The sequence below is a fragment of the Leucopleurus acutus genome (assembly GCF_964270905.1).
Source record: "Leucopleurus acutus genome assembly, chromosome: 12".
Taxonomy (NCBI): Eukaryota; Metazoa; Chordata; class Mammalia; order Artiodactyla; family Delphinidae; genus Leucopleurus; species Leucopleurus acutus.
Genome location: NC_139154.1, coordinates 4,715,989 through 4,731,918, shown reverse-complemented (window position 1 = coordinate 4,731,918; position 15,930 = coordinate 4,715,989). Strand labels below are relative to the sequence as shown.

The 15,930-nt window shown below is 37.2% G+C and overlaps 1 pseudogene across 1 annotated transcript; it reads left to right on the top strand.

Moving 5' to 3' along the window:
- Window positions 1–14,734: 14,734 nt before the first annotated feature.
- LOC309969679 (putative high mobility group protein B1-like 1) lies at window positions 14,735–15,568 on the top strand (annotated as a pseudogene). The gene has a single exon. The product of its transcript is annotated as a putative high mobility group protein B1-like 1 (transcript).
- The last annotated feature ends 362 nt before the right edge of the window (window positions 15,569–15,930 follow it).

Here is a 15,930-nt window from a genome sequence, read left to right as displayed (position 1 = left end):
GGGAACACTCCTGCACCGTTGGTGGGAATGTAAATTTACACACCCACAATGGAGAACAGTTTGGAGATTCCTAAAAAACTAAAAATATAACTACCATACGACCCAGCAATCCCACTACTGGGCATATTCCCTGAGAAAACCATAATTCAAAAAGAGCCATGTACCAAAATGTTCATTACAGCTCTATTTACAATAGCTAGGACATAGAAGCAACCTAAGTGTCCATCCACAGATGGATGGATAAAGAATATGTGGCACACATATACAATAGAATATTACTCAGCCATAAAAAGAAACAAAACTGAGTTATCTGTAGTGAGGTGGATGGACCTAGAGTCTCTCATACAAAGTGAAGTAAGTCAGAAAGAGAAAAACAAGTACTGTATGCTAACACATATATATGGAATCTAAAAAAAAGAAAAAAAGAAGGTCATGAAGATCCTAGGGGCAAGATGGGAATAAAGACACAGACCTACTAGAGAATGGACTTGAGGATATGGGAAAGGTGAAGGGTAAGCTGTGACAAAGTGAGAGAATGGCATGGACATATATACACTACCAAACGTAAAATAGATAGGTAGTGGGAAGCAGCCGCATAGCGCAGGGAGATCAGCTTGGTGCTTTGTGACCACCTAGAGGGAGGGATAGGGAAGGTGGGAGGGAGGGAGTCACAAGAGGGAAGAGATATGGGAACATATGTATATGTGTAACATTCACTTTGTTATAAAGCAGAAACTAACACCCCATTGTAAAGCAATTATACTCCAATAAAGATATTTAAAAATAAATAAATAAATAAAATTACAAGGCATTTTCCAGGTATGAGGCAACATGATAACATGGAGGATACAAAAATGAAGAATGTGTGTCTCCTAGTAATGTTTTCCAAGATATTAGTGTTATTATGTATGAAAAAAAAAAAGAGAATGTGTTCTTATGTGTAAGAAAGAGACTTATTTAATATCAGACTGTGAGTCTTTCTTTTGGACCAATTTTAAGACCAGTGGTTATTCCTATATTTAGAACAAATAAGCAATCCATAACTGAGCAGTGGAGGGACCATTGTGAAGCTAAATGGTCTATGAGAAGTCAGATAAACAGAGATGTGTTTAATTTTCTCTGATATTAGCCGGCACTTTTTTCATTTGTTTCTGAAAAATTTGCTCCTCCAACTCATTTTGTTTTTATTTTCTTCCTATTATAAGGATGGAAAGAAGAAAGAAAGTATTAAAAACACAGAATAGCTAAAGGACGGCAGACATTTGAGAAAAAAACAAAATGTTCAGCAGTATTAACCACATGGTGGCCAATACTATGAGAGCCTGGTCTAAATCCCTGGGTCCTTCTTACAATTATTTTGCACTTAACCATCATCTTCCTCAAGCTTGTCCAGCTCATACTTGGGGCCATCAGTGGATGCTACAGCTGCAAGATTTTCAAAGGAGCCAGAATTTCCTGAGACGTTTATGACTTTGGAGACAGATCATGGCCAATGTCTGACCTATCAGGAGGAAGAAAGTCCAACTTCCTGGCCTGAATCTAGTTTACACTCCAGAGTACCTTAACAGACAAGTCTGGACATTATGTGAAATCACGTCCTCCCTTTCCCCAGACTGCTTTCTTCACTCTATTACTAATTTTTCCTGGAGCAATTCTTACTAATCATTTAAACTCAAATTCTAGGGCTTATTTCTGAGAGAACCAAATAATGAAACACATAAACACACATAAGACTTTTTCAGAGTACCTCATTAATAGTAGTAAAAATAACAGGCATTTTCATAATTAAGTCTATGGTTAGTTAAAACAAATACTTATCATTTAAAGTGTGTTTCCAGATATCTATGCAGAGAAGAAAGATGAATATTTTTTATTTTTCATACCTACCACTATTAATTAAAAATGGATGTCTGGAATATTGTATAGGATGATGGACTTAAAAGGATTCTGGAGAGAGGTGGAAGATGGCGGAAGAGTAAGATGCAGAGATAACCTTCCTCCCCACAGATACACCAGAAATACATCTACACGTGGAACAACTCCTACAGAACACGTATTGAAGGCTGGCAGAAGACCTCAGACCTCCCAAAAGGCAAGAAACTCCCCAAGTACCTGGGTAGGGCAAAAGAGAAAAGAATAAACAGAGACAAAATTACGGAAGGGACCTGCACCAGTGAGAGGGAGCTGTGAAGGAGGAAAGGTTGCCACACACTAGGAAGCCCCTTTGCAGGTGGTGACTGCCAGTGGTGAGGAGGGAAGCTTCAGAGCTGCAGAGGAGAGCACAACAACAGGGGTGCAGAGGGCAAAGCAGAGAGATTCCCGCACAGAGAATCCGAGCCGACCGGCACTCACCAGCCCGAGAGGATTGTCTGCTCACCCGCCGGGACGAGTGGGGCTGGGTGCTGAGGCTCGGGCTTTGTTCGGAGAGCAGGGAAAGGACTGGGATTGGCGGCATGAACAAAGCCTGCAGGGGGTTAGTTCACCATGGCTAGCTGGGAGGGAGTCCGGGGAAAAGCCTAGACCTGCCGAAGAGGCAAGAGACTTTTTCTTCCGTCTTTGTTTCCTGGTGCCTAAGGAGAGGGGATTAAAAGTGCTGCTTAAAGGAGCTCCAGACATAGGCATGAGCCGCAGCTAACAGCATGGACCCCAGAGACGGGCATGAGACGCTAAGGCTGCTGCCGCCACCACCAAGAAGCCTGTGTGCAAGCACAGGTCACTATCCACACTGCCCCTCCCGGGAGCCTGTGCAGCCTGCCACTGCCAGGATCACGGGATCCAGGGGCAACTTCCCCAGGAGAACGCATGGCGTGCCTCAGGTTGGTGCAACGTCACGCCGGCCTCTGCAGCCGCAGGCTCTCTCTGCACTCCATCCCCCTCCTTTCCCCCAGCCTGAGTGAGCCAGAGCCCCCGAATCAGCAGCTCCTTTAACCCTGTCCTGTCTGAGGGAAGAACAGACGCCCTCCTGCAACCTACATACACAGGTGGGGCCAAAGCCAAAGCTGAGCCACAGGAGCTGTGCGAAAAAGAAGACAAAGGGACATCTCTCCCAGCAGCCTCAAGAGCAGTGGATTAAATCTCCACAATCAACCTGATGTACCTACATCTGTGGAATACCTGAATAGACAACGAATGATCCCAAATTGAGGAGGTGGACTTTGAGAACAAGATTTATTATTTTCTCCCCTTTTCCTCTTTTTGTGAGTGTGTATGTGTATGCTTCTGTGTGAGATTTTGTCTGTATAGCTTTGCTTTCACCATTTGTCTTAAGGTTCTGTCCATCCATTCTGTTCTGTTTTGTTTTGTTTAATTTTTTTCTTAATAATTATTTTTTATTTTAATAACTTTATTTTATCTTACTTTATTTTATTTTCTTTTATCTTCCTTCTTTCTTTCTTTATTTCTTTCTACTTTTTCTCCCTTTTATACTGAACTGTGTGGATGAAAGGCTCTTGGTGCTGCAGCCAGGAGTCAGTGCTGTGCCTCTGATGTGGGAGAGCCAACTTCAGGATACTGGTCCACAAGAGACCTCCCAGCTCCACGTAATATCAAAAGGTGAAAATCTCCCCAAGAGGTCTCCATCTCAATGCCAACACCAAGTTTCACTCAATGACCAGCAAGCTACAGTCCTGGACACCCAATGCCAAACAACTAGCAAGACAGGAACACAACCCCACCCATTAGCAGAGAGGCTACCTAAAATCATAACTCCACAGACACCCCAAAACACAACACAAGACATGGACCTTCCCTCCAGAAAGACAAGATCAAGTCTCATCCACCAGAACACAGGCACTAGTCCCCTCCACCAGGAAGCCTACACAACACACTGAACCAACTTTACCCACTGGGGACAGACACCAAAAACAATGGGAACTACGAACCTGCAGCTGGCAAGTAAGAGACCCCAAACACAGTAAGATAAGCAAAATGAGAAGACAGAAAAACACACAGCAGATGAAGGAGAAAGACAAAAACCTACCAGACGTAACAAATGAAGAGGAAATAGGGAGTCTACCTGAAAAAGAATTCAGAATAATGATAGTAAACATGATCCAAAATCTTGGAAATAGAATAGAGAAAATGCAAGAAACATTTAATAAGGAACTAGAAGAACTAAAGATGAAACAAGCAATGATGAACAGCACAGTAAATTAAATTAAAAATACTCTAGAAGGGGGCAATAGCAGAATAACTGAGGCAGAAGAATGGATAAAGTAATCTGGAGGATAAAATAGTGGAAATAACTACTGCAGAGCAGAATAAAGAAAAAAAGAATGAAAAGAACTGAGGACAGTCTCAGAGACCTCTGGGAAAACATTTAACACACCAACATTAGAATTATAGAGGTTCCAGAAGAAGAAGAGAAAAATAAAAAGACTGAGAAAATATTTGAAGGGATTATAGTTAAAAATCTCCCTAATATGGGAAAGGAAATAGTTAATCAAGTCCAGGAAGCACAGAGAGTCCCATACAAGGTAAATCCAAGGAGAAACATGCCAAGAAACATGTTAATCAAACTTTCAAAAATTCAATACAAAGATAACATATTAAAAGCAGCAAGGGAAAAACAACAAATAACATACAAGGGAATCCCCATAAGGTTAACAGCTGATCTTTCAGCAGAAACTCTGAAAGCCAGAAGGGAGTGGCAGGACATAATTAAAGTGATGAAGGAGAAAAATCTGCAACCAAGATTACTCTACCCAGCAAGGATCTCATTAAGATTTGATGGAGAAATTAAAACCTTTACAGACAAGCAAAAGCTGAGAGAGTTCAGCACCACCAAACCAACTTTACAACAAATGCTAAAGGAACTTCTCTAGGCAAGAAACACAAGAGAAGGAAAAGACCTACAATAACGAACCCAAAACATTAAGAAAATGGGAATAGGAACATACATATCAATAATTACCTTAAATGTAAATGGAAAAAATGCTCCCACCAAAAGACACAGATTGGCTGAATGGATACAAAAACAAGATGCATATATATGCTGTCTACAAGACACCCACTTCAGACCTAGAGACACATACAGACTGAAAGTGAGGGGATGGAAAAAGATATTCCATGCAAATGGAAACCAAAAGAAAGCTGGAGTAGCAATTCTCATATCACACAAAATAGATTTTAAAATAAAGACTATTAGAAAGAGAAAAAGAAGAACACTACATAAAGATCAGGGGATTGATCCAAGAAAAAGATATAACAATTGTAAATATTTATGCACCCAACATAGGTGGACCACAATACAAAAGGCAAATACTAAAGCCATAAAAGTGTAGATCGACAGTAACACATTCATAGTAGGGGACTTTAACACCCCACTTTCACCAATGGGCAGATCATCCAAAAAGAAAATAAATAATGAAACACAAGCGTTAAATGATACATTAAACAAGATGGTCTTAATTGATATTTATAGGACATTCCATCCAAAAACAATAGAATACACATTTTTCTCAAGTGCTCATGGAACATTCTCCAAGATAGATCATACCTTGGGTCACAAATCAAGCCTTGGTAAATTAAAGAAAATTGAAATTGTATCAAGCATCTTTTCCAACCATAACGCTATGAGACTAGATATCAATTACAGGAAAAGATCTGTAAAAAATACAAACCCATGGAGACTAAACAATACACTACTTAATAACGAAGTGATCACTGAAGTAATCAAAGAGGAAATCAAAAAATACCTAGAAACAAATGACAATGGAGATGTGACAACCCAAAACCTATGGGATGCAGCAAAAGCAGTTCTAAGAGGGAAGTTTATAGCAATACAATCCTACCTTTAGAAACAGGAAACACCTTGAAAAAACAACCTATCCTTGCACCTAAAGCAATTAGAGAAAGAAAAACAAACTATCAAAAAAACCCAAAGTCAGGAGAAGGAAAGAAATCATAAAGATCAGTTCAGAAATAAATGAAAAAGACATGAAGGAAATGATAGCAAAGATCAATAAAACTAAAAGCTGGTTCTTTGAGAAGATAAACAAAATTGATAATCCATTAACCAGACTCATCAAGAAAAAAAGAGAGAAGACTCAAATCATTAGAATTAGAAATTAAAAATGAGAAGTAACAACTGACACTGCAGAAACACAAAGGATCATGAGAGATTACTACAAACAACTCTATGCCAATAAAATAGACAACCTGCAAGAAATGGACAAATCCTTAGAAAAGCACAACCTGCTGAGATTGAACCAGGAAGAAGTAGAAAACATAAACAGACAAATCACAAGCACTGAAATTGAAACTGTGATTAAAAATCTTCCTAAAAACAAAAGCCCAGTCCAGAGGGCTTCACAGGCGAATTCTATTGAACATTTAGAGAAGAGCTAACACCTACCCTTCTCAAACTCTTCCTAAGTATAGAAAAGGGAGGAACACTCCCAAACTCATTCTATGAGACCAACAACACCCTGATATCAAAACCAGACAAGGATGTCACAAAGAAAGAAAAAGACCGGCCAATATCACTGATGAACATAGATGCAAAAATCCTCAACAAAAATACTAGCAAACAGAAACCAACAACACATTAAAAGGATCGTACACAATGATCAAGTTGGTTTTATTCCAGGAATGCAAGGATTCTTCAATATATGCATATCAATCACTGTGATACACCGTATTAACAAATTGAAGGAGAAAAAACATATGGTCATCTCAATAGATGCAGAGAAAGCTTTCTACAAAATTCAACACCTATTTATGATAAAAACCCTCCAGAAAGTAGGCATAGAGGGAACTTCCCTCAATATAATAAAGGCCATATATGACAAACCCACAGCCAACATCGTCCTCAATGGTGAAAAACTGAAAGCATTTCCACTAAGATCAGGAACAAGACAAGGTTGCCCACTCTCACCACTCTTATTCAACATAGTTTTGGAATTTTTAGCCATAGCAATCAGAGAAGAAAAGGAATCCAAATCGGAAAAGAAGAAGTAAAGCTGTCACTGTTTGCAGATGACATGATACTATACATAGAGAATCCTAAAGATGCTACCAGAAAACTACTAGAGCTAATCAATGAATTTGGTATAGTAGCAGGATACAAAATTAATGCACAGAAATCTCTGGCATTCCTATACACTAATGATGAAAAATATGAAAGTGAAATCAAGAAAAAGCTCCCATTTACCATTGCAACAAAAATAATAAAATATCTAGGAATTAACCTACCTAAGGAGATAAAAGACCTGTATGCAGAAAATTATAAGACACAGGTGAAAGAAATTAAAGATGATACAAATAGATGGAGAGATATACCATGTTCTTGGATTGGAAGAATCAACATTGTGAAAATGACTCTACTACTCAAAGCAATCTACAGATTTAATGCAATCTCTATCAAACTATGACTGGCATTTTTCACAGAACTAGAACAAAAAATTTCACAATTTGTATGGAAACACAAAGGACCCTGAATAGCCAAAGCAATCTTGAGAACGAAAAACTGAGTTGGAGGAAGCAGGCTCCCTGACTTCAGACTATACCACAAATCTACAGTAATCAAGACAGTATGGTACTGGCACAAAAACTGAAATATAGATCAATGGAAAAGGATAGAAAGCCCAGAGATAAACCCACACACATATGGTCACCTTATCTTTGATATTGGAGGCAGGAATGTACACTGGAGAAAGGACAGCCTCTTCAGTAAGTGGTGCTGGGAAAACTGGACAGGTACATGTAAAAGTATGAGATTAGACCACTCCTTAACACCATACACAAAAATAATCTAAAAATAGATTAAAGTCCTAAATGTAAGGCCAGAAACTATCAAACTCTTAGAGGAAAACATAGACAGAACACTCTATGACATAAATCACAGCGAGATCCGTTTTAATCCACCTCCTAAAGAAATGGAAATAAAAACAAAAATAAACAAATGGGACCTAATGAAACATCAAAGCTTTTGCACAGCAAAGGAAACCATAAACAAGACCAAAAGACAACCCTCAGAATGGGAGAACATATTTGCAAATGAAGCAACTGACAAAGGATTAATCTCCAAAAATTTCAAGTAGCTCATGAAGCTCAATAACAAAAAAGCAAACAAGCCAATCCAAAAATGGGCAGAAAACCTAAATAGACATTTCTCCAAAGAAGATATACAGACTGCCAACAAACACATCTAAGAATTCTCAACATCTTTAATCATTAGAGAAATGCAAAGCAGAACTACAATGAGATATCATCTCATACCAGTCAGAATGGCCATCATCAAAAAATCTAGAAACAATGAATGCTGGAGCGGGTGTGGAGAAAAGGGAACAGTCTTGCACTGCTGATGGGAATGTGAATTGGTACAGCCACTGTGGAGAACAGTATGGAGGTTCCTTAAAAAACTACAAATAGAACTACCATATGAACCAGCAATGCCACTACTGGGCATATACCCTGAGAAAACCATAATTCAAAAAAGTCATGTATCAAAATGTTCATTGTAACTTTATTTACAATAGCCAGGAGATGGAAGCAACTTAAGTGTCCATCATTGGATGAATGGACAAATAAGATGTGGCACATATATACAATGGAATATTATTCAGCCAAAAAATGAAACGAAATTGAGCTATTTTTAATGTGGTGGATGGACCTAGAGTCTGTCATACAGAGTGAAGTAAGTCAGAAAGAGAAAGACAAATACCATATGCTAACACATATATATGGAATATAAGGGAAAAAAATGTCATTAAGAACCTAGGGGTAAGACAGGAATAAAGACACAGACCTACTAGAGAATGGACTTGAGGATATGGGGAGGGGGAAGGGTAAGCTGTGACAAAGTGAGAGAGTGACATAGACATATATACACTACCAAATGTAAAATAGATAGCTAGTGGGAAGCAGCTGCATAGCACAGGGAGATCAGCTCCGTGCTTTGTGACCAACTAGACGGGTGGGATAGGGAGGGTGGGAGGAAGGGAGACGCAAGAGGGAAGATATTTGGGAACATATGTATATGTATAACTGATTCACTTTGTTATAAAGCAGAAACTAACACCCCATTGTAAAGCATATACTCCAATAAAGATGTAAAAAAAAAAAAGGATTCTGTTCTCAATCAAACATTGGAGAGCGTGGTACAGAATAAAAGCTTAATAAGATAATTTCCAAATATCTACCTGTCAAATAATGATAACAAAGGCAAGGTGAAAATAAACTTTATTTTTTTTTTTGTGATACTATCTGATAAGTTTTTTTCAGTTTTTTCTTTTTCTTTTTTTCTTTTTTTAACCAATGTAACTGAGTATGCTTTTTCTCTTCATTATTACAATAACTTTTTGTTAGTTTTATTTATTTTTTTATGATCTCTATTTCCATAGAACTTTCTATTTATAAATACAGTACCAATGCCTCTTGGCAAGTGCTCATGGACATTACCAGGAGAGAAGGCCCTAAGTATTCTTCTTATACCCAGGACCACTCAATTAAAGGACATATCAACAGATTCAGCTATTTTTCTAATTTTCTTATAAACTAAAAATACATCATGGCGGGGGAAAGAAGTATATTGGAGAATGTTTTCTCCCAAGAAAAAACATTACAGCATCAAATTATAAAGTTCTTCCATCAGAGAAAGAAGATGATGGTCTATACTATTTGACCCAGAAATAGCGGTGTTGTAAAAAGGGGGGAGCACTTAAATCAGAACCTGTAAGTAGTGCCTACAATAAATAAACTCATCACTCTTTTATCAAAATGGAAAGTCATTTTAAAATGTAACTTTGTGAACGATAATCATTACTTGACTGTGGGGATATTGTGAAATTCCAACAAATCCTCAGTCATGATGCACATTTAAAGTTCAATGTCTTCTGTTCCTGAAACTTGCCTGTGTCCTAAAGGAAATCCGCTTTCTAAGATCTCAGCTATAATTGATATTTCACTGATAAATGATAAGAAGACAATTGCAAATTCATAAATGCACTAATAAACAATAAGTACTCTGGAGCTGAATGGAGTCAGGTTCTCCATATTTAGATCTGTGTGACCTGGGAAAGTTATTTAATCTCACATGATCATAGATTCATCTTTGTCAAAATGGGGTTCGGGTTTGTTAAAAGAACAGGGAGCAGGAGAGGTAAGATATGAGGGAGAAGAAAAAGAAAGGAAAAAATACATTTCATGTCACCTAATAAGTGTAGAAGTGTCTAAAGTACTAAGGCTGAATCAACAATGATAGCAGCAGTGAACATTCATTTAATTTTCAGATTTTATTAATTGATTGTTGAAATTTTTAACATTTACACATACATGTACATATACACATTTTACAATTGAAAGCATCTGGAAACAGAAACTTTAAAAGAATGCTTCACTTTTAAATCATCAAAGGGAAAACTGCAAGTATTATCCACACAGCCAAATACAGGAATAAAACAAATTTTAAAACTAAAATACTATATCACTACACTGCATAAATAAAGAGGTACATCAAACATAACAATCATAACAATAAAAATCAAAGTTTGACAGGATGTTGTAAATCGAGTCTGTCAGACCCTGTAGAAAAATAAAAAGTTACAATATGCAGTATAAAAATTATAATCTAAAGCCAAGTGACTCAGAAATCAGGAAAGAAAAATATTAAAAAATGAAAAAGTAGGAGTTATAATATTAATACTAAACAAAAAGTTAAGGCGAGAGAGGAAAATCAGAATATTACCAGTATGGTCACTCATATTAAAGAAGGGAGCTCTTCTATTTTTTTTATAAATTTATTTATTTTTATTTTATTTATTTTTGGCTACATTGGGTCTTTGTTGCTGCACACGGGCTTTCTCTAGTTGTGGCGAGTGGAGGTTACTCTTCGTTGTGGTGCGCAGGCTTCTCATTGTAGTGGCTTCTCTTGTTGTGGGGTCTGGGCTCTAGGTGTGTGGGCTTCAGTAGTTGTGACATGCAGGCTCAGTAGTTGTGGCACATGGGCTCTAGAGTGCAGGTTCAGTAGTTGTGGTGCATGGGCTTAGGTGCTCCACAGCATGTGGGATCTTCCCAGAGCAGGGCTCGAACCCATGTCCCCTGCATTGGCAGGTGGATTCTTAACCACTGCACCACCAGTGAAGTCCCTGGAGCTCTTCTATTAAAAATATGTATTATGAATGTGTGTCACATCAGTATGGACAAATATATCAATAGGTACAATCTACAAAATTTGTATCTGCTACATGCCATTGTGTGGTTTTACTATGACTCATTTACCTACTTCTCTATGTGTTTGACATTTTACAGATATGTACACTGCACAATGTATATCAAACCATCATGTTGTATATCTTAAATATATACAATTTGTATTTGTTAATTATACCTCAGAAAAGCTTGAGGAAAAATAAATAAATAAAAAGGTGCTGCTGTAAATAGGCCTTTAATAATGTGATGGTGAGGTGTAGGGGGAGGGGAAGCATCCCATAATCCCATGATTTCTGTCTCAGTCTTTCACTGATCCTGTGCCTCTGGTCTTAAACTTCACAAGAGTTGTTCAGTCCTCCTCCATGACATCACCACCCATAGGTAGGCAGGGCAGGACAGCTAAAGTAGGCTGATGTTGGGTACTTCCCTTCCCCCAGTTAGTTAGGCCCTGATAATACCCCAGCAGGTTAGGCTCTGGTTAAATATTTCCCTCTGAGGGCATGTTTTGTTAAGAACTGAGTGCTAGGGTATATTTCAGAATGGTTACTTTTCCCCTCCCCATGCCAGAAACATGTGGCAAGTTTTCTGTGATATTCACTATGAGAACCTGGTTGAGCTCATGGAGGTAAATCTCACAATATTGTGGGGACATCTCTATGACTGGGTACCCCTGGAGTTTTAACTCTTAGACTTGATCACACTGAGCCTCCAGCAATTCTTCAGCTACAGTTCAGGTTTTCCTGCCCAGGCACTTGTTCCCAAGGAGTTTTCTGCTCACCTAGGTGTCTCTGTTCCAGGAAGACATAAATCCCCATATTTACCAATCTCTCCAATCGTAGGGGCAGGGGTTTGTCCCGTGTCCTCCACTCATGGATCCAGGAAGAGTTGTTGATGTTTTGGTCTGTTTAGCTTTTACTTTTTAGAACGAAGTAGCTTTTCAAGCTCCTCACATATGGAACCAGAAACTGGAAGTCACCAAGATACTTTTGAATGAAAAGTCTGCATTGCAACTAAATTTTAAGAGCCTTAACGCTGTTGAATCTTACATGTTACCCCAAAATATAACACCTCAGCATATTAAATATCTTAGCTGAAAGAGTTTAAGACAATTAAAATGTCAGAGGAAGGAAGCCTACTCTGACCTAACACCCTCCCTTCTTCCTTGAAACAGGTCATAAAATTCCAATGAGAAAGGTATCCTCTCTGTACCAGGAGGAAATAAGACATTCTAATTACAAGAAAAGGAAAACTCAGAGTCAAAAAATCTGTTCAAACAAACCTTGTTATACTAATGCTTATAATTTTAGTGACATTTTCCCCTATTTTATTAAGATATAGTTGACATACAATATTGTATAAGTTTAAGATGTATAACATAATGATTTGATATATGTGTATATTGTGAAATAATCACTGCAATACGTTTAGTTAACATCTATTAGCTCACATAGTTACATTTTTTTTCCTGTGATGAGAACTTTTAATATTTACTCTCTTAACAACTTTCAAATCTACAAAATAGCATTGTTCATTATAATCATTATGCTGCACATTACATCCCCAGAAATTATTTATTTTATAACTGGAAGTTGTACCTTTTGATATCTTCACCCAATTCCCCACATTTCACCCCCACCTCTGGCAGCCCTCAATCAATTCTACTGCTATGAGTTTATTTAGATTCCACATATACATAGGATCATATAGTACAAAGTGTAAAAAAGACAGATTCTTCTGTCTGACTTATTTCATTTAGCATAATGCACTCAAGGTCCAGCCATGCATTTACAAATGGCAAGATTTTCTTATTTTTTATGGCAGAATCACACACACCCATACACACACACACCCCCCATGTTTTCTTCATTTATTCATCCTTTGATAGACACAGGTTGTTTCCATGTTTCAACTCTTGCAAATAATGCTATAATGAATATTGTAATAAAGATATCTCTTCTGGACAGTGATTTCATTTCCTTCCAATGTATATCCAGAAGTGCTGAATTACAGGATAATTCTACTTTTAAGTTTTTGAGGAACCTCTATACTGTTTTCCATAGTGGCTGCACCAAGTTAAATTCCCACCCACAGTATACAAGTGTTCCCTTTTTGCATCCTCACCAGCACTTGTTATCACTTGTCTTTTTAATAGTAGTCATTAAAACAGGTATGAAGTGAAATTTCATTGTGGCTGTAATTTAGTTTCCCTGATGATGAATGATGTTGAGCATCTTTTCATGTACTTGTTTGTTGTTTGTATGTTTTCTTTGGAAAAATGTCTATTCAGGTCCTGTGCCTATTTTTTGATCAGCTAGGTATTTTTACTATTGAGTTGTATGAGTTCTGAATATATTTTTGTTCTTAACCCCTTATCAGTTGTGTGATGTATAAATATATTCTGCAGATTTTTTTGATGTAAATTTTTTCAACATTTACTACAGCTAGCCCAAATCCCTTTGTCTTGGCAATTATTTACAAATTTATAGTTTCTTTGTCTAAAAGATATAAAACCTTCCTGCTCTGGTCACTTCTTCTGGTCTTCATTCTCTTGTGAAGGCTCCCATGTGCATGTAACAATTCAATAAAATTTTTATACTTTTTTCCTATTAATCTGTCTTTGTTTGATTTTCGGATTAGACAGAGTCAAGGAAAATTTTTCTCCCCTACACTGTCCCAAGACTTTCAATTTTCATAATGAAATGTCATGTTAGACATAAAATTTTACATACGTTACTCATTTCAGCTCATTATTTTTACATAATGAGACTATGGTTGTAAAACAAAAATATCAAAAAATATAAGGTCAACTAATTCATCATTTATTAAAATTGAGTACTACACAGCTATTAAAAGTCATATCATCAAATAATATTAAAAGAAGATATCACAAATAGTTGAATAATAATTTTTAATGGAAGAAAGAAGAACTCTAACAATATAGTCTCATATTTTGACATATATTTATCAGTTATTTAAATATTTAATACAAGATATTTATTTGAATGAAAAAATTAAATTATGTCCTTTCCTCCTAGAAGCACATTACTAGTAAAAGCAAGTTGGAAAGGAGAGCTGGAAACTTAAAATTATTGATCAGTTAGAATATGTGTGTGTAGCACTGTGTTTTATACACCCAAACTTGTTAAATCATCATAATTATACTGTTAGTTATACCCTATCAGAAGACTTAAAAGATTCAGAAAATTTAGGGAACCAATTAAGTATGGATGAAGAAATTCTAGAATTCAAGCCTGAGTTTTTCTAGTACTCCCTAGTACTTTTTTTTCTGTTAGACCAGTTCATAATGCAGATAATAGCCTTTTACAAGTGACAGCAATTCCTGAAAGACAGTCTAAATCTAGAAACTGCAGCAAAAGATCTTAATTGTTTTGGTTTTCCTTCAAGTCTGGAAATATTTTTCAGAGCTTGCCAACCTGTTTCTGCTTCTTTCATGGCAGACCCAAACAAGTGAAGTGAGCCTACCAAATTCATACATTAAGCTACATAGAGACAGCGTCAGGGCGAGTGAGAGCCGGACGGGCACTGGGCGACTCTGTGCTTTGCAGAGGAAAAATAATTAAAGATGGGCAAAGGAGATCCTAAGAAGCCGAGAGGCAAAATTTTCATTCTTTGTACAAACTTGCTGGGAGGAGCACAAGAAGCACACAGATGCTTCAGTTAGCTTCTCAGAGTTTTCTAACAAGTGCTCAGAGAGGTGGAAGACCATGTCTGCTAAAGAGAAAAGAAAGTTTGAAGACATGGCAGAGGCAGACAAAGCCCGTTATGAAAGAGAAATGAAAACTTATATCCCTCCTAAAGGGGAAACAAAAAAGAAGTTCAAGGATCCCAATGCACCCAAGAGGCCTCCTTTGGGCTTTTTCTTGTTTTGTTCTGAGTATTGTCCAAAAATCAGAGGAGAACATCCAGGCTAATCCAGTGGTGATGTTGCAAAGAAACTGGGAGAGATGTAGAATAACACTGCTACAGATGACAAGCAGCCTTAGGAGAAGAAGGCTGCTAAGCTGAAGGAAAAGTACAAAAAGGATATTGCTGCATACTGAGCTAAAGGGAAGCCTGGTGCAGCAAAAAAGGGAGTCGTCAAGGCTGAAAAAAGCAAGAAAAAGAAGGAAGAGGATGAAAGTGAGGAAGACAAAGAGGATAAGGAGGAGGAGGAAGATGAAGAGGATGAAGAGGAAGAAGATGATGATGATGAATATGTTGCTTCTAGTGCAGTTTTTTTTTTCTCATCTATAAAGCATTTAACCACCCTGTACACAACTCACTCCTTTTAAAGAAAACAATTGAAGTGTAAAAAAAATAAAATAAAAGGGTAGGCTGTAGGGTAAACTACATGATTTTTAGGAACACTGGATTACTGAGAAGAGATTTCTGAGAAAAAAAATACCTTAGGTACCGCACAGAGACATCTCATCTCATCCCTGTAAATAAAATCCTTTGATTTAACTGCATTTTTTTACAGTGCAAATGCTTTACCGTCTTTATGGCTCAATTCTAAGTAATATGGGTAAAAACATTCCTTTGAATGATAAATAAAGATCAGCTGTAAAGGAAAGAGAGTAAAGTTAATGGATTGGGAAGTAGAAAAAAATATTTTAGAATATTGTTATAAAGGGATTGAATATGGAGATTTTGAAAGAAGCAGACAGAAAGGAGACAATACATGTACCAACTTGGGCATTTTCATTTTGTTATTCCAGTGTCCATAGTACCATCCCTAATTCACAGTTGAATTCTTAGTCTAAGGGAGACTCAGTGAAC